The sequence below is a fragment of the Lonchura striata genome, chromosome 8, assembly GCF_050655825.1.
Source record: "Lonchura striata isolate lonStrDom1 chromosome 8, ASM5065582v1, whole genome shotgun sequence".
NCBI lineage: Eukaryota > Metazoa > Chordata > Aves > Passeriformes > Estrildidae > Lonchura > Lonchura striata.
In genome coordinates this window covers 32,797,514-32,823,588 of record NC_140710.1, presented here as the reverse complement: position 1 = coordinate 32,823,588, position 26,075 = coordinate 32,797,514, and positions in this window count along the sequence as shown.

Genomic DNA, 26,075 nt, shown 5'->3' with positions numbered 1-26,075 from the left:
AGAGCACAGTGAAAGCAATCGCAAAAGTCCAGCAGCTGCTGACTCCCAAACACAAGGCGCTGTCTACGTTCTTGCTTCTCCACACTTCAACAGAGTCCTTCATTTCTGCAGCTGCCATCGAGTTTTCTGCATCTCGAGCCTTCTGGGACGAGCACCAATTTCCCAGGAGGGGCTGCATCAGGACGAAGTCAAACCCAGGAAAGTTGTCTCGGAACACCTTCAATAAAGCATGCCAGCAGTGCATTGAAAAGGCAGGGAGCTTTAGCCACCGTCCTCTAGCAGTCGCAAGGCTGTGCACACAATGTCGTCTCCCTGCGGCAACGTTCTTCGCCCTCGTACAAGCTACCGCTCTGTCCGGCTCCCGGAGCAGGAGAAGCGGCTGCTTCGCGCACACAACAGCGGAGCAGCAGCCGTACGCTCCGAAGCGCTGCTTCAGCCGAAAGACGCCGGCCACCGGCGCTTGGCTTCGGACAGCTCCGGAGAGACGTAGTGTGCGTCTGCACTAGACTGCATCATAGCGAAAAGCTTTGGCAGTGTGTCTCGCAGGGAGATAGCTTAGGAGCGCAGCGCACTTATGCCTCCCTTGTCCAGAAACACGATTTTACTGCACACTCCAAAAACAGTACTCTTCCCAGGGCAATATATAAGCTGCTTTCTGACGGCCGTGATCTTTCGATTACTCTTGCGCAGCTCGTTGTTGCAGAGTGCACGTGCCTTCCTGGAATTCAGTGCACAGTGAAAGCAATCGCAAAAGTCCAGCAGCTGCTGACTCCCAAACACAAGGCGCTGTCTACGTTCTTGCTTCTCCACACTTCAACAGAGTCCTTCATTTCTGCAGCTGCCATCGAGTTTTCTGCATCTCGAGCCTTCTGGGACGAGCACCAATTTCCCAGGAGGGGCTGCATCAGGACGAAGTCAAAACCCAGGAAAGTTGTCTCGGAACACCTTCAATAAAGCATGCCAGCAGTGCATTGAAAAGGCAGGGAGCTTTAGCCACCGTCGTCTAGCAGTCGCAAGGCTGTGCACACAATGTCGTCTGCCTGCGGCAACGTTCTTCGCCCTCGTGCAAGCTACCGCTCTGTCCGGCTCCCGGAGCAGGAGAAGCGGCTGCTTCGCGCACACAACAGCGGAGCGGCAGCCGTACGCTCCGAAGCGCTGCTTCAGCCGAAAGACGCCGGCCACCGGCGCTTGGCTTCGGACAGCACCGGAGAGCCGTAGTGTGCGTCTGCACTAGACTGCATCATAGCGAAAAGCTTTGGCAGTGTGTCTCGCAGGGAGATAGCTTAGGAGCGCACTTATGCCTCCCTTGCCCAGAAACACGATTTTATTGCAAACTCCAAAAACATTGCTCTTTCCAGGGCAATATATAAGCTGTTTTCTGACGGCCGTGATCTTTCGATTACTCTTGCCCAGCTCGTTGTTTCAGCGTGCACGTGCCGTCCTGGCATTCAGTGCACAGTGAAAGCAATCGCAAAAGTCCAGCAGCTGCTGACTCCCAAACACAAGGCGCTGGCTATGTTCTTGCTTCTCGACAACTCAACGCAGCCCTTCATTTCTGCAGCTGCCATCGAGGTCTCTGCATGTCGGAGACTCAGAGGACGAGCACGAGTTTCCCAGGAGGGGCTGCATCAGGAGGAATTCTAAACTCAGGGAATTTGTCCTGGAACACCTTCCATAAGGATGCTAGAAAGGAATTGAAGAGGCAGGCGAGCGGCCACCACCGTCCTCTAGCAGTCCTTAGGGTGTGCGCAGAAGCCCGGTGCTCTGCGGCTTCGTTCTTCGCCCCCGTACAAGCTACCGCTCTGTCCGGCTCCCGGAGCAGGAGAAGCGGCTGCTTCGCGCACACAACAGCGGAGCGGCAGCCGTACGCTCCGAAGCGCTGCTTCAGCCGAAAGACGCCGGCCACCGGCGCTTGGCTTCGGACAGCACCGGAGAGCCGTAGTGTGCGTCTGCACTAGACTGCATCCTAGCGAAAAGCTTTGGCAGTGTGTCTCGCAGGGAGATAGCTTAGGAGCGCAGCGCACTTATGCCTCCCTTGTCCAGAAACACGGATTTGCTGCACACTCCAAAAACACTGCTCTTTCCATGGTACTATGTAAGCTGCTGTCTGACGCCCGTTCTCTTCTGCCCACTCTTGCCCAGCTGGTTGTTGCAGCGTGCACGTGCCTTCCTGGCATTAAGAGCACAGTGAAAGCAATCGCAAAAGTCCAGCAGCTGCTGACTCCCAAACACAAGGCGCTGTCTACGTTCTTGCTTCTCCACACTTCAACAGAGTCCTTCATTTCTGCAGCTGCCATCGAGTTTTCTGCATCTCGAGCCTTCTGGGACGAGCACCAATTTCCCAGGAGGGGCTGCATCAGGACGAAGTCAAAACCCAGGAAAGTTGTCTCGGAACACCTTCAATAAAGCATGCCAGCAGTGCATTGAAAAGGCAGGGAGCTTTAGCCACCGTCCTCCAGAATTGCCAAGGCTGTGCACACAATGTCGTCTCCCTGCGGCAACGTTCTTCGCCCTCGTACAAGCTACCGCTCTGTCCGGCTCCCGGAGCAGGAGAAGCGGCTGCTTCGCGCACACAGCAGCGGAGCGGCAGCCGTACGCTCCGAAGCGCTGCTTCAGCCGAAAGACGCCGGCCACCGGCGCTTGGCTTCGGACAGCACCGGAGAGCCGTAGTGTGCGTCTGCACTAGACTGCATCATAGCGAAAAGCTTTGACAGTGTGTCTCGCAGGGAGATAGCTTAGGAGCGCAGCGCACTTATGCCTCCCTTGTCCAGAAACACGGATTTGCTGCACACTCCAAAAACACTGCTCTTTCCATGGTACTATGTAAGCTGCTGTCTGACGCCCGTTCTCTTCTGCCCACTCTTGCCCAGCTGGTTGTTGCAGTGTGCACGTGCCTTCCTGGCATTAAGAGCACAGTGAAAGCAATCGCAAAAGTCCAGCAGCTGCTGACTCCCAAACACAAGGCGCTGTCTACGTTCTTGCTTCTCCACACTTCAACAGAGTCCTTCATTTCTGCAGCTGCCATCGAGTTTTCTGCATCTCGAGCCTTCTGGGACGAGCACCAATTTCCCAGGAGGGGCTGCATCAGGACGAAGTCAAAACCCAGGAAAGTTGTCTCGGAACACCTTCAACAAAGCATGCCAGCAGTGCATTGAAAAGGCAGGGAGCTTTAGCCACCGTCCTCTAGCAGTCGCAAGGCTGTGCACACAATGTCGTCTCCCTGCGGCAACGTTCTTCGCCCTCGTACAAGCTACCGCTCTGTCCGGCTCCCGGAGCAGGAGAAGCGGCTGCTTCGCGCACACAGCAGCGGAGCGGCAGCCGTACGCTCCGAAGCGCTGCTTCAGCCGAAAGACGCCGGCCACCGGCGCTTCGCTTCGGACAGCACCGGAGAGCCGTAGTGTACGTCTGCACTAGACTGCATCATAGCGAAAAGCTTTGACAGTGTGTCTCGCAGGGAGATAGCTTAGGAGCGCAGCGCACTTATGCCTCCCTTGTCCAGAAACACGGATTTGCTGCACACTCCAAAAACACTGCTCTTTCCATGGTACTATGTAAGCTGCTGTCTGACGCCCGTTCTCTTCTGCCCACTCTTGCCCAGCTGGTTGTTGCAGCGTGCACGTGCCTTCCTGGCATTAAGAGCACAGTGAAAGCAATCGCAAAAGTCCAGCAGCTGCTGACTCCCAAACACAAGGCGCTGTCTACGTTCTTGCTTCTCCACACTTCAACAGAGTCCTTCATTTCTGCAGCTGCCATCGAGTTTTCTGCATCTCGAGCCTTCTGGGACGAGCACCAATTTCCCAGGAGGGGCTGCATCAGGACGAAGTCAAAACCCAGGAAAGTTGTCTCGGAACACCTTCAATAAAGCATGCCAGCAGTGCATTGAAAAGGCAGGGAGCTTTAGCCACCGTCCTCTAGCAGTCGCAAGGCTGTGCACACAATGTCGTCTCCCTGCGGCAACGTTCTTCGCCCTCGTACAAGCTACCGCTCTGTCCGGCTCCCGGAGCAGGAGAAGCGGCTGCTTCGCGCACACAGCAGCGGAGCGGCAGCCGTACGCTCCGAAGCGCTGCTTCAGCCGAAAGACGCCGGCCACCGGCGCTTGGCTTCGGACAGCACCGGAGAGCCGTAGTGTGCGTCTGCACTAGACTGCATCATAGCGAAAAGCTTTGACAGTGTGTCTCGCAGGGAGATAGCTTAGGAGCGCAGCGCACTTATGCCTCCCTTGTCCAGAAACACGGATTTGCTGCACACTCCAAAAACACTGCTCTTTCCATGGTACTATGTAAGCTGCTGTCTGACGCCCGTTCTCTTCTGCCCACTCTTGCCCAGCTGGTTGTTGCAGCGTGCACGTGCCTTCCTGGCATTAAGAGCACAGTGAAAGCAATCGCAAAAGTCCAGCAGCTGCTGACTCCCAAACACAAGGCGCTGTCTACGTTCTTGCTTCTCCACACTTCAACAGAGTCCTTCATTTCTGCAGCTGCCATCGAGTTTTCTGCATCTCGAGCCTTCTGGGACGAGCACCAATTTCCCAGGAGGGGCTGCATCAGGACGAAGTCAAAACCCAGGAAAGTTGTCTCGGAACACCTTCAACAAAGCATGCCAGCAGTGCATTGAAAAGGCAGGGAGCTTTAGCCACCGTCCTCTAGCAGTCGCAAGGCTGTGCACACAATGTCGTCTCCCTGCGGCAACGTTCTTCGCCCTCGTACAAGCTACCGCTCTGTCCGGCTCCCGGAGCAGGAGAAGCGGCTGCTTCGCGCACACAGCAACGGAGCGGCAGCCGTACGCTCCGAAGCGCTGCTTCAGCCGAAAGACGCCGGCCACCGGCGCTTCGCTTCGGACAGCACCGGAGAGCCGTAGTGTACGTCTGCACTAGACTGCATCATAGCGAAAAGCTTTGACAGTGTGTCTCGCAGGGAGATAGCTTAGGAGCGCAGCGCACTTATGCCTCCCTTGTCCAGAAACACGGATTTGCTGCACACTCCAAAAACACTGCTCTTTCCATGGTACTATGTAAGCTGCTGTCTGACGCCCGTTCTCTTCTGCCCACTCTTGCCCAGCTGGTTGTTGCAGCGTGCACGTGCCTTCCTGGCATTAAGAGCACAGTGAAAGCAATCGCAAAAGTCCAGCAGCTGCTGACTCCCAAACACAAGGCGCTGTCTACGTTCTTGCTTCTCCACACTTCAACAGAGTCCTTCATTTCTGCAGCTGCCATCGAGTTTTCTGCATCTCGAGCCTTCTGGGACGAGCACCAATTTCCCAGGAGGGGCTGCATCAGGACGAAGTCAAAACCCAGGAAAGTTGTCTCGGAACACCTTCAACAAAGCATGCCAGCAGTGCATTGAAAAGGCAGGGAGCTTTAGCCACCGTCCTCTAGCAGTCGCAAGGCTGTGCACACAATGTCGTCTCCCTGCGGCAACGTTCTTCGCCCTCGTACAAGCTACCGCTCTGTCCGGCTCCCGGAGCAGGAGAAGCGGCTGCTTCGCGCACACAGCAACGGAGCGGCAGCCGTACGCTCCGAAGCGCTGCTTCAGCCGAAAGACGCCGGCCACCGGCGCTTCGCTTCGGACAGCACCGGAGAGCCGTAGTGTACGTCTGCACTAGACTGCATCATAGCGAAAAGCTTTGACAGTGTGTCTCGCAGGGAGATAGCTTAGGAGCGCAGCGCACTTATGCCTCCCTTGTCCAGAAACACGGATTTGCTGCACACTCCAAAAACACTGCTCTTTCCATGGTACTATGTAAGCTGCTGTCTGACGCCCGTTCTCTTCTGCCCACTCTTGCCCAGCTGGTTGTTGCAGCGTGCACGTGCCTTCCTGGCATTAAGAGCACAGTGAAAGCAATCGCAAAAGTCCAGCAGCTGCTGACTCCCAAACACAAGGCGCTGTCTACGTTCTTGCTTCTCCACACTTCAACAGAGTCCTTCATTTCTGCAGCTGCCATCGAGTTTTCTGCATCTCGAGCCTTCTGGGACGAGCACCAATTTCCCAGGAGGGGCTGCATCAGGACGAAGTCAAAACCCAGGAAAGTTGTCTCGGAACACCTTCAATAAAGCATGCCAGCAGTGCATTGAAAAGGCAGGGAGCTTTAGCCACCGTCCTCTAGCAGTCGCAAGGCTGTGCACACAATGTCGTCTCCCTGCGGCAACGTTCTTCGCCCTCGTACAAGCTACCGCTCTGTCCGGCTCCCGGAGCAGGAGAAGCGGCTGCTTCGCGCACACAACAGCGGAGCAGCAGCCGTACGCTCCGAAGCGCTGCTTCAGCCGAAAGACGCCGGCCACCGGCGCTTGGCTTCGGACAGCTCCGGAGAGACGTAGTGTGCGTCTGCACTAGACTGCATCATAGCGAACAGCTTTGGCAGTGTGTCTCGCAGGGAGATAGCTTAGGAGCGCAGCGCACTTATGCCTCCCTTGTCCAGAAACACGATTTTACTGCACACTCCAAAAACAGTACTCTTCCCAGGGCAATATATAAGCTGCTTTCTGACGGCCGTGATCTTTCGATTACTCTTGCGCAGCTCGTTGTTGCAGAGTGCACGTGCCTTCCTGGAATTCAGTGCACAGTGAAAGCAATCGCAAAAGTCCAGCAGCTGCTGACTCCCAAACACAAGGCGCTGTCTACGTTCTTGCTTCTCCACACTTCAACAGAGTCCTTCATTTCTGCAGCTGCCATCGAGTTTTCTGCATCTCGAGCCTTCTGGGACGAGCACCAATTTCCCAGGAGGGGCTGCATCAGGACGAAGTCAAAACCCAGGAAAGTTGTCTCGGAACACCTTCAATAAAGCATGCCAGCAGTGCATTGAAAAGGCAGGGAGCTTTAGCCACCGTCGTCTAGCAGTCGCAAGGCTGTGCACACAATGTCGTCTGCCTGCGGCAACGTTCTTCGCCCTCGTGCAAGCTACCGCTCTGTCCGGCTCCCGGAGCAGGAGAAGCGGCTGCTTCGCGCACACAACAGCGGAGCGGCAGCCGTACGCTCCGAAGCGCTGCTTCAGCCGAAAGACGCCGGCCACCGGCGCTTGGCTTCGGACAGCACCGGAGAGCCGTAGTGTGCGTCTGCACTAGACTGCATCATAGCGAAAAGCTTTGGCAGTGTGTCTCGCAGGGAGATAGCTTAGGAGCGCACTTATGCCTCCCTTGCCCAGAAACACGATTTTATTGCAAACTCCAAAAACATTGCTCTTTCCAGGGCAATATATAAGCTGTTTTCTGACGGCCGTGATCTTTCGATTACTCTTGCCCAGCTCGTTGTTTCAGCGTGCACGTGCCGTCCTGGCATTCAGTGCACAGTGAAAGCAATCGCAAAAGTCCAGCAGCTGCTGACTCCCAAACACAAGGCGCTGGCTATGTTCTTGCTTCTCGACAACTCAACGCAGCCCTTCATTTCTGCAGCTGCCATCGAGGTCTCTGCATGTCGGAGACTCAGAGGACGAGCACGAGTTTCCCAGGAGGGGCTGCATCAGGAGGAATTCTAAACTCAGGGAATTTGTCCTGGAACACCTTCCATAAGGATGCTAGAAAGGAATTGAAGAGGCAGGCGAGCGGCCACCACCGTCCTCTAGCAGTCCTTAGGGTGTGCGCAGAAGCCCGGTGCTCTGCGGCTTCGTTCTTCGCCCCCGTACAAGCTACCGCTCTGTCCGGCTCCCGGAGCAGGAGAAGCGGCTGCTTCACGCACACAGCAGCGGAGCGGCAGCCGTACGCTCCGAAGCGCTGCTTCAGCCGAAAGACGCCGGCCACCGGCGCTTGGCTTCGGACAGCACCGGAGAGCCGTAGTGTGCGTCTGCACTAGACTGCATCCTAGCGAAAAGCTTTGGCAGTGTGTCTCGCAGGGAGATAGCTTAGGAGCGCAGCGCACTTATGCCTCCCTTGCCCAGAAACACGATTTTATTGCAAACTCCAAAAACATTGCTCTTTCCAGGGCAATATATAAGCTGTTTTCTGACGGCCGTGATCTTTCGATTACTCTTGCCCAGCTCGTTGTTTCAGCGTGCACGTGCCGTCCTGGCATTCAGTGCACAGTGAAAGCAATCGCAAAAGTCCAGCAGCTGCTGACTCCCAAACACAAGGCGCTGTCTACGTTCTTGCTTCTCCACACTTCAACAGAGTCCTTCATTTCTGCAGCTGCCATCGAGTTTTCTGCATCTCGAGCCTTCTGGGACGAGCACCAATTTCCCAGGAGGGGCTGCATCAGGACGAAGTCAAAACCCAGGAAAGTTGTCTCGGAACACCTTCAACAAAGCATGCCAGCAGTGCATTGAAAAGGCAGGGAGCTTTAGCCACCGTCCTCCAGAATTGCCAAGGCTGTGCACACAATGTCGTCTCCCTGCGGCAACGTTCTTCGCCCTCGTACAAGCTACCGCTCTGTCCGGCTCCCGGAGCAGGAGAAGCGGCTGCTTCGCGCACACAGCAGCGGAGCGGCAGCCGTACGCTCCGAAGCGCTGCTTCAGCCGAAAGACGCCGGCCACCGGCGCTTGGCTTCGGACAGCACCGGAGAGCCGTAGTGTACGTCTGCACTAGACTGCATCATAGCGAAAAGCTTTGACAGTGTGTCTCGCAGGGAGATAGCTTAGGAGCGCAGCGCACTTATGCCTCCCTTGTCCAGAAACACGGATTTGCTGCACACTCCAAAAACACTGCTCTTTCCATGGTACTATGTAAGCTGCTGTCTGACGCCCGTTCTCTTCTGCCCACTCTTGCCCAGCTGGTTGTTGCAGCGTGCACGTGCCTTCCTGGCATTAAGAGCACAGTGAAAGCAATCGCAAAAGTCCAGCAGCTGCTGACTCCCAAACACAAGGCGCTGTCTACGTTCTTGCTTCTCCACACTTCAACAGAGTCCTTCATTTCTGCAGCTGCCATCGAGTTTTCTGCATCTCGAGCCTTCTGGGACGAGCACCAATTTCCCAGGAGGGGCTGCATCAGGACGAAGTCAAAACCCAGGAAAGTTGTCTCGGAACACCTTCAACAAAGCATGCCAGCAGTGCATTGAAAAGGCAGGGAGCTTTAGCCACCGTCCTCTAGCAGTCGCAAGGCTGTGCACACAATGTCGTCTCCCTGCGGCAACGTTCTTCGCCCTCGTACAAGCTACCGCTCTGTCCGGCTCCCGGAGCAGGAGAAGCGGCTGCTTCGCGCACACAGCAGCGGAGCGGCAGCCGTACGCTCCGAAGCGCTGCTTCAGCCGAAAGACGCCGGCCACCGGCGCTTCGCTTCGGACAGCACCGGAGAGCCGTAGTGTACGTCTGCACTAGACTGCATCATAGCGAAAAGCTTTGACAGTGTGTCTCGCAGGGAGATAGCTTAGGAGCGCAGCGCACTTATGCCTCCCTTGTCCAGAAACACGGATTTGCTGCACACTCCAAAAACACTGCTCTTTCCATGGTACTATGTAAGCTGCTGTCTGACGCCCGTTCTCTTCTGCCCACTCTTGCCCAGCTGGTTGTTGCAGCGTGCACGTGCCTTCCTGGCATTAAGAGCACAGTGAAAGCAATCGCAAAAGTCCAGCAGCTGCTGACTCCCAAACACAAGGCGCTGTCTACGTTCTTGCTTCTCCACACTTCAACAGAGTCCTTCATTTCTGCAGCTGCCATCGAGTTTTCTGCATCTCGAGCCTTCTGGGACGAGCACCAATTTCCCAGGAGGGGCTGCATCAGGACGAAGTCAAAACCCAGGAAAGTTGTCTCGGAACACCTTCAATAAAGCATGCCAGCAGTGCATTGAAAAGGCAGGGAGCTTTAGCCACCGTCCTCCAGAATTGCCAAGGCTGTGCACACAATGTCGTCTCCCTGCGGCAACGTTCTTCGCCCTCGTACAAGCTACCGCTCTGTCCGGCTCCCGGAGCAGGAGAAGCGGCTGCTTCGCGCACACAGCAGCGGAGCGGCAGCCGTACGCTCCAAAGCGCTGCTTCAGCCGAAAGACGCCAGCCACCGGCGCTTGGCTTCGGACAGCACCGGAGAGCCGTAGTGTACGTCTGCACTAGACTGCATCATAGCGAAAAGCTTTGACAGTGTGTCTCGCAGGGAGATAGCTTAGGAGCGCAGCGCACTTATGCCTCCCTTGTCCAGAAACACGGATTTGCTGCACACTCCAAAAACACTGCTCTTTCCATGGTACTATGTAAGGTGCTGTCTGACGCCCGTTCTCTTCTGCCCACTCTTGCCCAGCTGGTTGTTGCAGCGTGCACGTGCCTTCCTGGCATTAAGAGCACAGTGAAAGCAATCGCAAAAGTCCAGCAGCTGCTGACTCCCAAACACAAGGCGCTGTCTACGTTCTTGCTTCTCCACACTTCAACAGAGTCCTTCATTTCTGCAGCTGCCATCGAGTTTTCTGCATCTCGAGCCTTCTGGGACGAGCACCAATTTCCCAGGAGGGGCTGCATCAGGACGAAGTCAAAACCCAGGAAAGTTGTCTCGGAACACCTTCAATAAAGCATGCCAGCAGTGCATTGAAAAGGCAGGGAGCTTTAGCCACCGTCCTCCAGAATTGCCAAGGCTGTGCACACAATGTCGTCTCCCTGCGGCAACGTTCTTCGCCCTCGTACAAGCTACCGCTCTGTCCGGCTCCCGGAGCAGGAGAAGCGGCTGCTTCGCGCACACAGCAGCGGAGCGGCAGCCGTACGCTCCGAAGCGCTGCTTCAGCCGAAAGACGCCGGCCACCGGCGCTTCGCTTCGGACAGCACCGGAGAGCCGTAGTGTACGTCTGCACTAGACTGCATCATAGCGAAAAGCTTTGACAGTGTGTCTCGCAGGGAGATAGCTTAGGAGCGCAGCGCACTTATGCCTCCCTTGTCCAGAAACACGGATTTGCTGCACACTCCAAAAACACTGCTCTTTCCATGGTACTATGTAAGCTGCTGTCTGACGCCCGTTCTCTTCTGCCCACTCTTGCCCAGCTGGTTGTTGCAGCGTGCACGTGCCTTCCTGGCATTAAGAGCACAGTGAAAGCAATCGCAAAAGTCCAGCAGCTGCTGACTCCCAAACACAAGGCGCTGTCTACGTTCTTGCTTCTCCACACTTCAACAGAGTCCTTCATTTCTGCAGCTGCCATCGAGTTTTCTGCATCTCGAGCCTTCTGGGACGAGCACCAATTTCCCAGGAGGGGCTGCATCAGGACGAAGTCAAAACCCAGGAAAGTTGTCTCGGAACACCTTCAATAAAGCATGCCAGCAGTGCATTGAAAAGGCAGGGAGCTTTAGCCACCGTCCTCCAGAATTGCCAAGGCTGTGCACACAATGTCGTCTCCCTGCGGCAACGTTCTTCGCCCTCGTACAAGCTACCGCTCTGTCCGGCTCCCGGAGCAGGAGAAGCGGCTGCTTCGCGCACACAGCAGCGGAGCGGCAGCCGTACGCTCCGAAGCGCTGCTTCAGCCGAAAGACGCCGGCCACCGGCGCTTCGCTTCGGACAGCACCGGAGAGCCGTAGTGTACGTCTGCACTAGACTGCATCATAGCGAAAAGCTTTGACAGTGTGTCTCGCAGGGAGATAGCTTAGGAGCACAGCGCACTTATGCCTCCCTTGTCCAGAAACACGGATTTGCTGCACACTCCAAAAACACTGCTCTTTCCATGGTACTATGTAAGGTGCTGTCTGACGCCCGTTCTCTTCTGCCCACTCTTGCCCAGCTGGTTGTTGCAGCGTGCACGTGCCTTCCTGGCATTAAGAGCACAGTGAAAGCAATCGCAAAAGTCCAGCAGCTGCTGACTCCCAAACACAAGGCGCTGTCTACGTTCTTGCTTCTCCACACTTCAACAGAGTCCTTCATTTCTGCAGCTGCCATCGAGTTTTCTGCATCTCGAGCCTTCTGGGACGAGCACCAATTTCCCACGAGGGGCTGCATCAGGACGAAGTCAAAACCCAGGAAAGTTGTCTCGGAACACCTTCAATAAAGCATGCCAGCAGTGCATTGAAAAGGCAGGGAGCTTTAGCCACCGTCCTCTAGCAGTCGCAAGGCTGTGCACACAATGTCGTCTCCCTGCGGCAACGTTCTTCGCCCTCGTACAAGCTACCGCTCTGTCCGGCTCCCGGAGCAGGAGAAGCGGCTGCTTCGCGCACACAGCAGCGGAGCGGCAGCCGTACGCTCCGAAGCGCTGCTTCAGCCGAAAGACGCCGGCCACCGGCGCTTCGCTTCGGACAGCACCGGAGAGCCGTAGTGTACGTCTGCACTAGACTGCATCATAGCGAAAAGCTTTGACAGTGTGTCTCGCAGGGAGATACCTTAGGAGCGCAGCGCACTTATGCCTCCCTTGTCCAGAAACACGGATTTGCTGCACACTCCAAAAACACTGCTCTTTCCATGGTACTATGTAAGCTGCTGTCTGACGCCCGTTCTCTTCTGCCCACTCTTGCCCAGCTGGTTGTTGCAGCGTGCACGTGCCTTCCTGGCATTAAGAGCACAGTGAAAGCAATCGCAAAAGTCCAGCAGCTGCTGACTCCCAAACACAAGGCGCTGTCTACGTTCTTGCTTCTCCACACTTCAACAGAGTCCTTCATTTCTGCAGCTGCCATCGAGTTTTCTGCATCTCGAGCCTTCTGGGACGAGCACCAATTTCCCAGGAGGGGCTGCATCAGGACGAAGTCAAAACCCAGGAAAGTTGTCTCGGAACACCTTCAATAAAGCATGCCAGCAGTGCATTGAAAAGGCAGGGAGCTTTAGCCACCGTCCTCCAGAATTGCCAAGGCTGTGCACACAATGTCGTCTCCCTGCGGCAACGTTCTTCGCCCTCGTACAAGCTACCGCTCTGTCCGGCTCCCGGAGCAGGAGAAGCGGCTGCTTCGCGCACACAGCAGCGGAGCGGCAGCCGTACGCTCCGAAGCGCTGCTTCAGCCGAAAGACGCCGGCCACCGGCGCTTCGCTTCGGACAGCACCGGAGAGCCGTAGTGTACGTCTGCACTAGACTGCATCATAGCGAAAAGCTTTGACAGTGTGTCTCGCAGGGAGATAGCTTAGGAGCGCAGCGCACTTATGCCTCCCTTGTCCAGAAACACGGATTTGCTGCACACTCCAAAAACACTGCTCTTTCCATGGTACTATGTAAGGTGCTGTCTGACGCCCGTTCTCTTCTGCCCACTCTTGCCCAGCTGGTTGTTGCAGCGTGCACGTGCCTTCCTGGCATTAAGAGCACAGTGAAAGCAATCGCAAAAGTCCAGCAGCTGCTGACTCCCAAACACAAGGCGCTGTCTACGTTCTTGCTTCTCCACACTTCAACAGAGTCCTTCATTTCTGCAGCTGCCATCGAGTTTTCTGCATCTCGAGCCTTCTGGGACGAGCACCAATTTCCCAGGAGGGGCTGCATCAGGACGAAGTCAAAACCCAGGAAAGTTGTCTCGGAACACCTTCAATAAAGCATGCCAGCAGTGCATTGAAAAGGCAGGGAGCTTTAGCCACCGTCCTCTAGCAGTCGCAAGGCTGTGCACACAATGTCGTCTTCCTGCGGCAACATTCTTCGCCCTCGTACAATCTACCGCTCTGTCCGGCTCCCGGAGCAGGAGAAGCGGCTGCTTCGCGCACACAACAGCGGAGTGGCAGCCGTAGGCTCCGAAGCGCTGCTTCAGCCGAAAGACGCCGGCCACCGGCGCTTGGCTTCGGACAGCTCCGGAGAGCCGTAGTGTGCGTCTGCACTAGACTGCATCCTAGCGAAAAGCTTTGGCAGTGTGTCTCGCAGGGAGATAGCTTAGGAGTGCAGCGCACTTATGCCTCCCTTGTCCAGAAACACGATTTTATTGCAAACTCCAAAAACATTGCTCTTTCCAAGGCAATATATAAGCTGTTTTCTGACGGCCGTGATCTTTCGATTACTCTTGCCCAGCTCGTTTTAACGTGCACATGCCGTCCTGGCATTCAGTGCACAGTGAAAGCAATCGCAAAAGTCCAGCAGCTGCTGACTCCCAAACACAAGGCGCTGGCTATGTTCTTGCTTCTCGACAACTCAACGCAGCCCTTCATTTCTGCAGCTGCCATCGAGGTCTCTGCATGTCGGAGACTCAGAGGACGAGCACGAGTTTCCCAGGAGGGGCTGCATCAGGAGGAATTCTAAACTCAGGGAATTTGTCCTGGAACACCTTCCATAAGGATGCTAGAAAGGAATTGAAGAGGCAGGCGAGCGGCCACCACCGTCCTCTAGCAGTCCTTAGGGTGTGCGCAGAAGCCCGGTGCTCTGCGGCTTCGTTCTTCGCCCCCGTACAAGCTACCGCTCTGTCCGGCTCCCGGAGCAGGAGAAGCGGCTGCTTCACGCACACAGCAGCGGAGCGGCAGCCGTACGCTCCGAAGCGCTGCTTCAGCCGAAAGACGCCGGCCACCGGCGCTTGGCTTCGGACAGCACCGGAGAGCCGTAGTGTGCGTCTGCACTAGACTGCATCCTAGCGAAAAGCTTTGGCAGTGTGTCTCGCAGGGAGATAGCTTAGGAGCGCAGCGCACTTATGCCTCCCTTGCCCAGAAACACGATTTTATTGCAAACTCCAAAAACATTGCTCTTTCCAGGGCAATATATAAGCTGTTTTCTGACGGCCGTGATCTTTCGATTACTCTTGCCCAGCTCGTTGTTTCAGCGTGCACGTGCCGTCCTGGCATTCAGTGCACAGTGAAAGCAATCGCAAAAGTCCAGCAGCTGCTGACTCCCAAACACAAGGCGCTGTCTACGTTCTTGCTTCTCCACACTTCAACAGAGTCCTTCATTTCTGCAGCTGCCATCGAGTTTTCTGCATCTCGAGCCTTCTGGGACGAGCACCAATTTCCCACGAGGGGCTGCATCAGGACGAAGTCAAAACCCAGGAAAGTTGTCTCGGAACACCTTCAATAAAGCATGCCAGCAGTGCATTGAAAAGGCAGGGAGCTTTAGCCACCGTCCTCCAGAATTGCCAAGGCTGTGCACACAATGTCGTCTCCCTGCGGCAACGTTCTTCGCCCTCGTACAAGCTACCGCTCTGTCCGGCTCCCGGAGCAGGAGAAGCGGCTGCTTCGCGCACACAGCAGCGGAGCGGCAGCCGTACGCTCCGAAGCGCTGCTTCAGCCGAAAGACGCCGGCCACCGGCGCTTCGCTTCGGACAGCACCGGAGAGCCGTAGTGTACGTCTGCACTAGACTGCATCATAGCGAAAAGCTTTGACAGTGTGTCTCGCAGGGAGATAGCTTAGGAGCGCAGCGCACTTATGCCTCCCTTGTCCAGAAACACGGATTTGCTGCACACTCCAAAAACACTGCTCTTTCCATGGTACTATGTAAGGTGCTGTCTGACGCCCGTTCTCTTCTGCCCACTCTTGCCCAGCTGGTTGTTGCAGCGTGCACGTGCCTTCCTGGCATTAAGAGCACAGTGAAAGCAATCGCAAAAGTCCAGCAGCTGCTGACTCCCAAACACAAGGCGCTGTCTACGTTCTTGCTTCTCCACACTTCAACAGAGTCCTTCATTTCTGCAGCTGCCATCGAGTTTTCTGCATCTCGAGCCTTCTGGGACGAGCACCAATTTCCCAGGAGGGGCTGCATCAGGACGAAGTCAAAACCCAGGAAAGTTGTCTCGGAACACCTTCAATAAAGCATGCCAGCAGTGCATTGAAAAGGCAGGGAGCTTTAGCCACCGTCCTCCAGAATTGCCAAGGCTGTGCACACAATGTCGTCTCCCTGCGGCAACGTTCTTCGCCCTCGTACAAGCTACCGCTCTGTCCGGCTCCCGGAGCAGGAGAAGCGGCTGCTTCGCGCACACAGCAGCGGAGCGGCAGCCGTACGCTCCGAAGCGCTGCTTCAGCCGAAAGACGCCGGCCACCGGCGCTTCGCTTCGGACAGCACCGGAGAGCCGTAGTGTACGTCTGCACTAGACTGCATCATAGCGAAAAGCTTTGACAGTGTGTCTCGCAGGGAGATAGCTTAGGAGCGCAGCGCACTTATGCCTCCCTTGTCCAGAAACACGGATTTGCTGCACACTCCAAAAACACTGCTCTTTCCATGGTACTATGTAAGCTGCTGTCTGACGCCCGTTCTCTTCTGCCCACTCTTGCCCAGCTGGTTGTTGCAGCGTGCACGTGCCTTCCTGGCATTAAGAGCACAGTGAAAGCAATCGCAAAAGTCCAGCAGCTGCTGACTCCCAAACACAAGGCGCTGTCTACGTTCTTGCTTCTCCACACTTCAACAGAGTCCTTCATTTCTGCAGCTGCCATCGAGTTTTCTGCATCTCGAGCCTTCTGGGACGAGCACCAATTTCCCAGGAGGGGCTGCATCAGGACGAAGTCAAAACCCAGGAAAGTTGTCTCGGAACACCTTCAATAAAGCATGCCAGCAGTGCATTGAAAAGGCAGGGAGCTTTAGCCACCGTCCTCTAGCAGTCGCAAGGCTGTGCACACAATGTCGTCTTCCTGCGGCAACGTTCTTCGCCCTCGTACAATCTACCGCTCTGTCCGGCTCCCGGAGCAGGAGAAGCGGCTGCTTCGCGCACACAACAGCGGAGTGGCAGCCGTACGCTCCGAAGCGCTGCTTCAGCCGAAAGACGCCGGCCACCGGCGCTTGGCTTCGGACAGCTCCGGAGAGCCGTAGTGTGCGTCTGCACTAGACTGCATCCTAGCGAAAAGCTTTGGCAGTGTGTCTCGCAGGGAGATAGCTTAGGAGTGCAGCGCACTTATGCCTCCCTTGTCCAGAAACACGATTTTATTGCAAACTCCAAAAACATTGCTCTTTCCAAGGCAATATATAAGCTGTTTTCTGACGGCCGTGATCTTTCGATTACTCTTGCCCAGCTCGTTGTTTTAACGTGCACATGCCGTCCTGGCATTCAGTGCACAGTGAAAGCAATCGCAAAAGTCCAGCAGCTGCTGACTCCCAAACACAAGGCGCTGGCTATGTTCTTGCTTCTCGACAACTCAACGCAGCCCTTCATTTCTGCAGCTGCCATCGAGGTCTCTGCATGTCGGAGACTCAGAGGACGAGCACGAGTTTCCCAGGAGGGGCTGCATCAGGAGGAATTCTAAACTCAGGGAATTTGTCCTGGAACACCTTCCATAAGGATGCTAGAAAGGAATTGAAGAGGCAGGCGAGCGGCCACCACCGTCCTCTAGCAGTCCTTAGGGTGTGCGCAGAAGCCCGGTGCTCTGCGGCTTCGTTCTTCGCCCCCGTACAAGCTACCGCTCTGTCCGGCTCCCGGAGCAGGAGAAGCGGCTGCTTCACGCACACAACAGCGGAGCGGCAGCCGTACGCTCCGAAGCGCTGCTTCAGCCGAAAGACGCCGGCCACCGGCGCTTGGCTTCGGACAGCACCGGAGAGCCGTAGTGTGCGTCTGCACTAGACTGCATCCTAGCGAAAAGCTTTGGCAGTGTGTCTCGCAGGGAGATAGCTTAGGAGCGCAGCGCACTTATGCCTCCCTTGCCCAGAAACACGATTTTATTGCAAACTCCAAAAACATTGCTCTTTCCAGGGCAATATATAAGCTCTTTTCTGACGGCCGTGATCTTTCGATTACTCTTGCCCAGCTCGTTGTTTCAGCGTGCACGTGCCGTCCTGGCATTCAGTGCACAGTGAAAGCAATCGCAAAAGTCCAGCAGCTGCTGACTCCCAAACACAAGGCGCTGTCTACGTTCTTGCTTCTCCACACTTCAACAGAGTCCTTCATTTCTGCAGCTGCCATCGAGTTTTCTGCATCTCGAGCCTTCTGGGACGAGCACCAATTTCCCAGGAGGGGCTGCATCAGGACGAAGTCAAAACCCAGGAAAGTTGTCTCGGAACACCTTCAATAAAGCATGCCAGCAGTGCATTGAAAAGGCAGGGAGCTTTAGCCACCGTCCTCCAGAATTGCCAAGGCTGTGCACACAATGTCGTCTCCCTGCGGCAACGTTCTTCGCCCTCGTACAAGCTACCGCTCTGTCCGGCTCCCGGAGCAGGAGAAGCGGCTGCTTCGCGCACACAGCAGCGGAGCGGCAGCCGTACGCTCCGAAGCGCTGCTTCAGCCGAAAGACGCCGGCCACCGGCGCTTCGCTTCGGACAGCACCGGAGAGCCGTAGTGTACGTCTGCACTAGACTGCATCATAGCGAAAAGCTTTGACAGTGTGTCTCGCAGGGAGATAGCTTAGGAGCGCAGCGCACTTATGCCTCCCTTGTCCAGAAACACGGATTTGCTGCACACTCCAAAAACACTGCTCTTTCCATGGTACTATGTAAGCTGCTGTCTGACGCCCGTTCTCTTCTGCCCACTCTTGCCCAGCTGGTTGTTGCAGCGTGCACGTGCCTTCCTGGCATTAAGAGCATAGTGAAAGCAATCGCAAAAGTCCAGCAGCTGCTGACTCCCAAACACAAGGCGCTGTCTACGTTCTTGCTTCTCCACACTTCAACAGAGTCCTTCATTTCTGCAGCTGCCATCGAGTTTTCTGCATCTCGAGCCTTCTGGGACGAGCACCAATTTCCCAGGAGGGGCTGCATCAGGACGAAGTCAAAACCCAGGAAAGTTGTCTCGGAACACCTTCAATAAAGCATGCCAGCAGTGCATTGAAAAGGCAGGGAGCTTTAGCCACCGTCCTCTAGCAGTCGCAAGGCTGTGCACACAATGTCGTCTTCCTGCGGCAACGTTCTTCGCCCTCGTACAATCTACCGCTCTGTCCGGCTCCCGGAGCAGGAGAAGCGGCTGCTTCGCGCACACAACAGCGGAGTGGCAGCCGTACACTCCGAAGCGCTGCTTCAGCCGAAAGACGCCGGCCACCGGCGCTTGGCTTCGGACAGCTCCGGAGAGCCGTAGTGTGCGTCTGCACTAGACTGCATCCTAGCGAAAAGCTTTGGCAGTGTGTCTCGCAGGGAGATAGCTTAGGAGTGCAGCGCACTTATGCCTCCCTTGTCCAGAAACACGATTTTATTGCAAACTCCAAAAACATTGCTCTTTCCAGGGCAATATATAAGCTGTTTTCTGACGGCCGTGATCTTTCGATTACTCTTGCCCAGCTCGTTGTTTTAACGTGCACATGCCGTCCTGGCATTCAGTGCACAGTGAAAGCAATCGCAAAAGTCCAGCAGCTGCTGACTCCCAAACACAAGGCGCTGGCTATGTTCTTGCTTCTCGACAACTCAACGCAGCCCTTCATTTCTGCAGCTGCCATCGAGGTCTCTGCATGTCGGAGACTCAGAGGACGAGCACGAGTTTCCCAGGAGGGGCTGCATCAGGAGGAATTCTAAACTCAGGGAATTTGTCCTGGAACACCTTCCATAAGGATGCTAGAAAGGAATTGAAGAGGCAGGCGAGCGGCCACCACCGTCCTCTAGCAGTCCTTAGGGTGTGCGCAGAAGCCCGGTGCTCTGCGGCTTCGTTCTTCGCCCCCGTACAAGCTACCGCTCTGTCCGGCTCCCGGAGCAGGAGAAGCGGCTGCTTCACGCACACAGCAGCGGAGCGGCAGCCGTACGCTCCGAAGCGCTGCTTCAGCCGAAAGACGCCGGCCACCGGCGCTTGGCTTCGGACAGCACCGGAGAGCCGTAGTGTGCGTCTGCACTAGACTGCATCCTAGCGAAAAGCTTTGGCAGTGTGTCTCGCAGGGAGATAGCTTAGGAGCGCAGCGCACTTATGCCTCCCTTGCCCAGAAACACGATTTTATTGCAAACTCCAAAAACATTGCTCTTTCCAGGGCAATATATAAGCTGTTTTCTGACGGCCGTGATCTTTCGATTACTCTTGCCCAGCTCGTTGTTTCAGCGTGCACGTGCCGTCCTGGCATTCAGTGCACAGTGAAAGCAATCGCAAAAGTCCAGCAGCTGCTGACTCCCAAACACAAGGCGCTGTCTACGTTCTTGCTTCTCCACACTTCAACAGAGTCCTTCATTTCTGCAGCTGCCATCGAGTTTTCTGCATCTCGAGCCTTCTGGGACGAGCACCAATTTCCCAGGAGGGGCTGCATCAGGACGAAGTCAAAACCCAGGAAAGTTGTCTCGGAACACCTTCAATAAAGCATGCCAGCAGTGCATTGAAAAGGCAGGGAGCTTTAGCCACCGTCCTCCAGAATTGCCAAGGCTGTGCACACAATGTCGTCTCCCTGCGGCAACGTTCTTCGCCCTCGTACAAGCTACCGCTCTGTCCGGCTCCCGGAGCAGGAGAAGCGGCTGCTTCGCGCACACAGCAGCGGAGCGGCAGCCGTACGCTCCGAAGCGCTGCTTCAGCCGAAAGACGCCGGCCACCGGCGCTTCGCTTCGGACAGCACCGGAGAGCCGTAGTGTACGTCTGCACTAGACTGCATCATAGCGAAAAGCTTTGACAGTGTGTCTCGCAGGGAGATAGCTTAGGAGCGCAGCGCACTTATGCCTCCCTTGTCCAGAAACACGGATTTGCTGCACACTCCAAAAACACTGCTCTTTCCATGGTACTATGTAAGGTGCTGTCTGACGCCCGTTCTCTTCTGCCCACTCTTGCCCAGCTGGTTGTTGCAGCGTGCACGTGCCTTCCTGGCATTAAGAGCACAGTGAAAGCAATCGCAAAAGTCCAGCAGCTGCTGACTCCCAAACACAAGGCGCTGTCTACGTTCTTGCTTCTCCACACTTCAACAGAGTCCTTCATTTCTGCAGCTGCCATCGAGTTTTCTGCATCTCGAGCCTTCTGGGACGAGCACCAATTTCCCAGGAGGGGCTGCATCAGGACGAAGTCAAAACCCAGGAAAGTTGTCTCGGAACACCTTCAATAAAGCATGCCAGCAGTGCATTGAAAAGGCAGGGAGCTTTAGCCACCGTCCTCCAGAATTGCCAAGGCTGTGCACACAATGTCGTCTCCCTGCGGCAACGTTCTTCGCCCTCGTACAAGCTACCGCTCTGTCCGGCTCCCGGAGCAGGAGAAGCGGCTGCTTCGCGCACACAGCAGCGGAGCGGCAGCCGTACGCTCCGAAGCGCTGCTTCAGCCGAAAGACGCCGGCCACCGGCGCTTCGCTTCGGACAGCACCGGAGAGCCGTAGTGTACGTCTGCACTAGACTGCATCATAGCGAAAAGCTTTGACAGTGTGTCTCGCAGGGAGATAGCTTAGGAGCGCAGCGCACTTATGCCTCCCTTGCCCAGAAACACGGATTTGCTGCACACTCCAAAAACACTGCTCTTTCCATGGTACTATGTAAGCTGCCTTCTGACGCCCGTTCTCTTCTGCCCACTCTTGCCCAGCTGGTTGTTGCAGCGTGCACGTGCCTTCCTGGCATTAAGAGCACAGTGAAAGCAATCGCAAAAGTCCAGCAGCTGCTGACTCCCAAACACAAGGCGCTGTCTACGTTCTTGCTTCTCCACACTTCAACAGAGTCCTTCATTTCTGCAGCTGCCATCGAGTTTTCTGCATCTCGAGCCTTCTGGGACGAGCACCAATTTCCCAGGAGGGGCTGCATCAGGACGAAGTCAAAACCCAGGAAAGTTGTCTCGGAACACCTTCAATAAAGCATGCCAGCAGTGCATTGAAAAGGCAGGGAGCTTTAGCCACCGTCCTCCAGAATTGCCAAGGCTGTGCACACAATGTCGTCTCCCTGCGGCAACGTTCTTCGCCCTCGTACAAGCTACCGCTCTGTCCGGCTCCCGGAGCAGGAGAAGCGGCTGCTTCGCGCACACAGCAGCGGAGCGGCAGCCGTACGCTCCGAAGCGCTGCTTCAGCCGAAAGACGCCGGCCACCGGCGCTTCGCTTCGGACAGCACCGGAGAGCCGTAGTGTACGTCTGCACTAGACTGCATCATAGCGAAAAGCTTTGACAGTGTGTCTCGCAGGGAGATAGCTTAGGAGCGCAGCGCACTTATGCCTCCCTTGTCCAGAAACACGGATTTGCTGCACACTCCAAAAACACTGCTCTTTCCATGGTACTATGTAAGCTGCTGTCTGACGCCCGTTCTCTTCTGCCCACTCTTGCCCAGCTGGTTGTTGCAGCGTGCACGTGCCTTCCTGGCATTAAGAGCACAGTGAAAGCAATCGCAAAAGTCCAGCAGCTGCTGACTCCCAAACACAAGGCGCTGTCTACGTTCTTGCTTCTCCACACTTCAACAGAGTCCTTCATTTCTGCAGCTGCCATCGAGTTTTCTGCATCTCGAGCCTTCTGGGACGAGCACCAATTTCCCAGGAGGGGCTGCATCAGGACGAAGTCAAAACCCAGGAAAGTTGTCTCGGAACACCTTCAATAAAGCATGCCAGCAGTGCATTGAAAAGGCAGGGAGCTTTAGCCACCGTCCTCTAGCAGTCGCAAGGCTGTGCACACAATGTCGTCTTCCTGCGGCAACGTTCTTCGCCCTCGTACAATCTACCGCTCTGTCCGGCTCCCGGAGCAGGAGAAGCGGCTGCTTCGCGCACACAACAGCGGAGTGGCAGCCGTACGCTCCGAAGCGCTGCTTCAGCCGAAAGACGCCGGCCACCGGCGCTTGGCTTCGGACAGCTCCGGAGAGCCGTAGTGTGCGTCTGCACTAGACTGCATCCTAGCGAAAAGCTTTGGCAGTGTGTCTCGCAGGGAGATAGCTTAGGAGTGCAGCGCACTTATGCCTCCCTTGTCCAGAAACACGATTTTATTGCAAACTCCAAAAACATTGCTCTTTCCAAGGCAATATATAAGCTGTTTTCTGACGGCCGTGATCTTTCGATTACTCTTGCCCAGCTCGTTGTTTTAACGTGCACATGCCGTCCTGGCATTCAGTGCACAGTGAAAGCAATCGCAAAAGTCCAGCAGCTGCTGACTCCCAAACACAAGGCGCTGGCTATGTTCTTGCTTCTCGACAACTCAACGCAGCCCTTCATTTCTGCAGCTGCCATCGAGGTCTCTGCATGTCGGAGACTCAGAGGACGAGCACGAGTTTCCCAGGAGGGGCTGCATCAGGAGGAATTCTAAACTCAGGGAATTTGTCCTGGAACACCTTCCATAAGGATGCTAGAAAGGAATTGAAGAGGCAGGCGAGCGGCCACCACCGTCCTCTAGCAGTCCTTAGGGTGTGCGCAGAAGCCCGGTGCTCTGCGGCTTCGTTCTTCGCCCCCGTACAAGCTACCGCTCTGTCCGGCTCCCGGAGCAGGAGAAGCGGCTGCTTCACGCACACAACAGCGGAGCGGCAGCCGTACGCTCCGAAGCGCTGCTTCAGCCGAAAGACGCCGGCCACCGGCGCTTGGCTTCGGACAGCACCGGAGAGCCGTAGTGTGCGTCTGCACTAGACTGCATCCTAGCGAAAAGCTTTGGCAGTGTGTCTCGCAGGGAGATAGCTTAGGAGCGCAGCGCACTTATGCCTCCCTTGCCCAGAAACACGATTTTATTGCAAACTCCAAAAACATTGCTCTTTCCAGGGCAATATATAAGCTCTTTTCTGACGGCCGTGATCTTTCGATTACTCTTGCCCAGCTCGTTGTTTCAGCGTGCACGTGCCGTCCTGGCATTCAGTGCACAGTGAAAGCAATCGCAAAAGTCCAGCAGCTGCTGACTCCCAAACACAAGGCGCTGTCTACGTTCTTGCTTCTCCACACTTCAACAGAGTCCTTCATTTCTGCAGCTGCCATCGAGTTTTCTGCATCTCGAGCCTTCTGGGACGAGCACCAATTTCCCAGGAGGGGCTGCATCAGGACGAAGTCAAAACCCAGGAAAGTTGTCTCGGAACACCTTCAATAAAGCATGCCAGCAGTGCATTGAAAAGGCAGGGAGCTTTAGCCACCGTCCTCCAGAATTGCCAAGGCTGTGCACACAATGTCGTCTCCCTGCGGCAACGTTCTTCGCCCTCGTACAAGCTACCGCTCTGTCCGGCTCCCGGAGCAGGAGAAGCGGCTGCTTCGCGCACACAGCAGCGGAGCGGCAGCCGTACGCTCCGAAGCGCTGCTTCAGCCGAAAGACGCCGGCCACCGGCGCTTCGCTTCGGACAGCACCGGAGAGCCGTAGTGTACGTCTGCACTAGACTGCATCATAGCGAAAAGCTTTGACAGTGTGTCTCGCAGGGAGATAGCTTAGGAGCGCAGCGCACTTATGCCTCCCTTGTCCAGAAACACGGATTTGCTGCACACTCCAAAAACACTGCTCTTTCCATGGTACTATGTAAGCTGCTGTCTGACGCCCGTTCTCTTCTGCCCACTCTTGCCCAGCTGGTTGTTGCAGCGTGCACGTGCCTTCCTGGCATTAAGAGCATAGTGAAAGCAATCGCAAAAGTCCAGCAGCTGCTGACTCCCAAACACAAGGCGCTGTCTACGTTCTTGCTTCTCCACACTTCAACAGAGTCCTTCATTTCTGCAGCTGCCATCGAGTTTTCTGCATCTCGAGCCTTCTGGGACGAGCACCAATTTCCCAGGAGGGGCTGCATCAGGACGAAGTCAAAACCCAGGAAAGTTGTCTCGGAACACCTTCAATAAAGCATGCCAGCAGTGCATTGAAAAGGCAGGGAGCTTTAGCCACCGTCCTCTAGCAGTCGCAAGGCTGTGCACACAATGTCGTCTTCCTGCGGCAACGTTCTTCGCCCTCGTACAATCTACCGCTCTGTCCGGCTCCCGGAGCAGGAGAAGCGGCTGCTTCGCGCACACAACAGCGGAGTGGCAGCCGTACACTCCGAAGCGCTGCTTCAGCCGAAAGACGCCGGCCACCGGCGCTTGGCTTCGGACAGCTCCGGAGAGCCGTAGTGTGCGTCTGCACTAGACTGCATCCTAGCGAAAAGCTTTGGCAGTGTGTCTCGCAGGGAGATAGCTTAGGAGTGCAGCGCACTTATGCCTCCCTTGTCCAGAAACACGATTTTATTGCAAACTCCAAAAACATTGCTCTTTCCAGGGCAATATATAAGCTGTTTTCTGACGGCCGTGATCTTTCGATTACTCTTGCCCAGCTCGTTGTTTTAACGTGCACATGCCGTCCTGGCATTCAGTGCACAGTGAAAGCAATCGCAAAAGTCCAGCAGCTGCTGACTCCCAAACACAAGGCGCTGGCTATGTTCTTGCTTCTCGACAACTCAACGCAGCCCTTCATTTCTGCAGCTGCCATCGAGGTCTCTGCATGTCGGAGACTCAGAGGACGAGCACGAGTTTCCCAGGAGGGGCTGCATCAGGAGGAATTCTAAACTCAGGGAATTTGTCCTGGAACACCTTCCATAAGGATGCTAGAAAGGAATTGAAGAGGCAGGCGAGCGGCCACCACCGTCCTCTAGCAGTCCTTAGGGTGTGCGCAGAAGCCCGGTGCTCTGCGGCTTCGTTCTTCGCCCCCGTACAAGCTACCGCTCTGTCCGGCTCCCGGAGCAGGAGAAGCGGCTGCTTCACGCACACAGCAGCGGAGCGGCAGCCGTACGCTCCGAAGCGCTGCTTCAGCCGAAAGACGCCGGCCACCGGCGCTTGGCTTCGGACAGCACCGGAGAGCCGTAGTGTGCGTCTGCACTAGACTGCATCCTAGCGAAAAGCTTTGGCAGTGTGTCTCGCAGGGAGATAGCTTAGGAGCGCAGCGCACTTATGCCTCCCTTGCCCAGAAACACGATTTTATTGCAAACTCCAAAAACATTGCTCTTTCCAGGGCAATATATAAGCTGTTTTCTGACGGCCGTGATCTTTCGATTACTCTTGCCCAGCTCGTTGTTTCAGCGTGCACGTGCCGTCCTGGCATTCAGTGCACAGTGAAAGCAATCGCAAAAGTCCAGCAGCTGCTGACTCCCAAACACAAGGCGCTGTCTACGTTCTTGCTTCTCCACACTTCAACAGAGTCCTTCATTTCTGCAGCTGCCATCGAGTTTTCTGCATCTCGAGCCTTCTGGGACGAGCACCAATTTCCCAGGAGGGGCTGCATCAGGACGAAGTCAAAACCCAGGAAAGTTGTCTCGGAACACCTTCAATAAAGCATGCCAGCAGTGCATTGAAAAGGCAGGGAGCTTTAGCCACCGTCCTCCAGAATTGCCAAGGCTGTGCACACAATGTCGTCTCCCTGCGGCAACGTTCTTCGCCCTCGTACAAGCTACCGCTCTGTCCGGCTCCCGGAGCAGGAGAAGCGGCTGCTTCGCGCACACAGCAGCGGAGCGGCAGCCGTACGCTCCGAAGCGCTGCTTCAGCCGAAAGACGCCGGCCACCGGCGCTTCGCTTCGGACAGCACCGGAGAGCCGTAGTGTACGTCTGCACTAGACTGCATCATAGCGAAAAGCTTTGACAGTGTGTCTCGCAGGGAGATAGCTTAGGAGCGCAGCGCACTTATGCCTCCCTTGTCCAGAAACACGGAT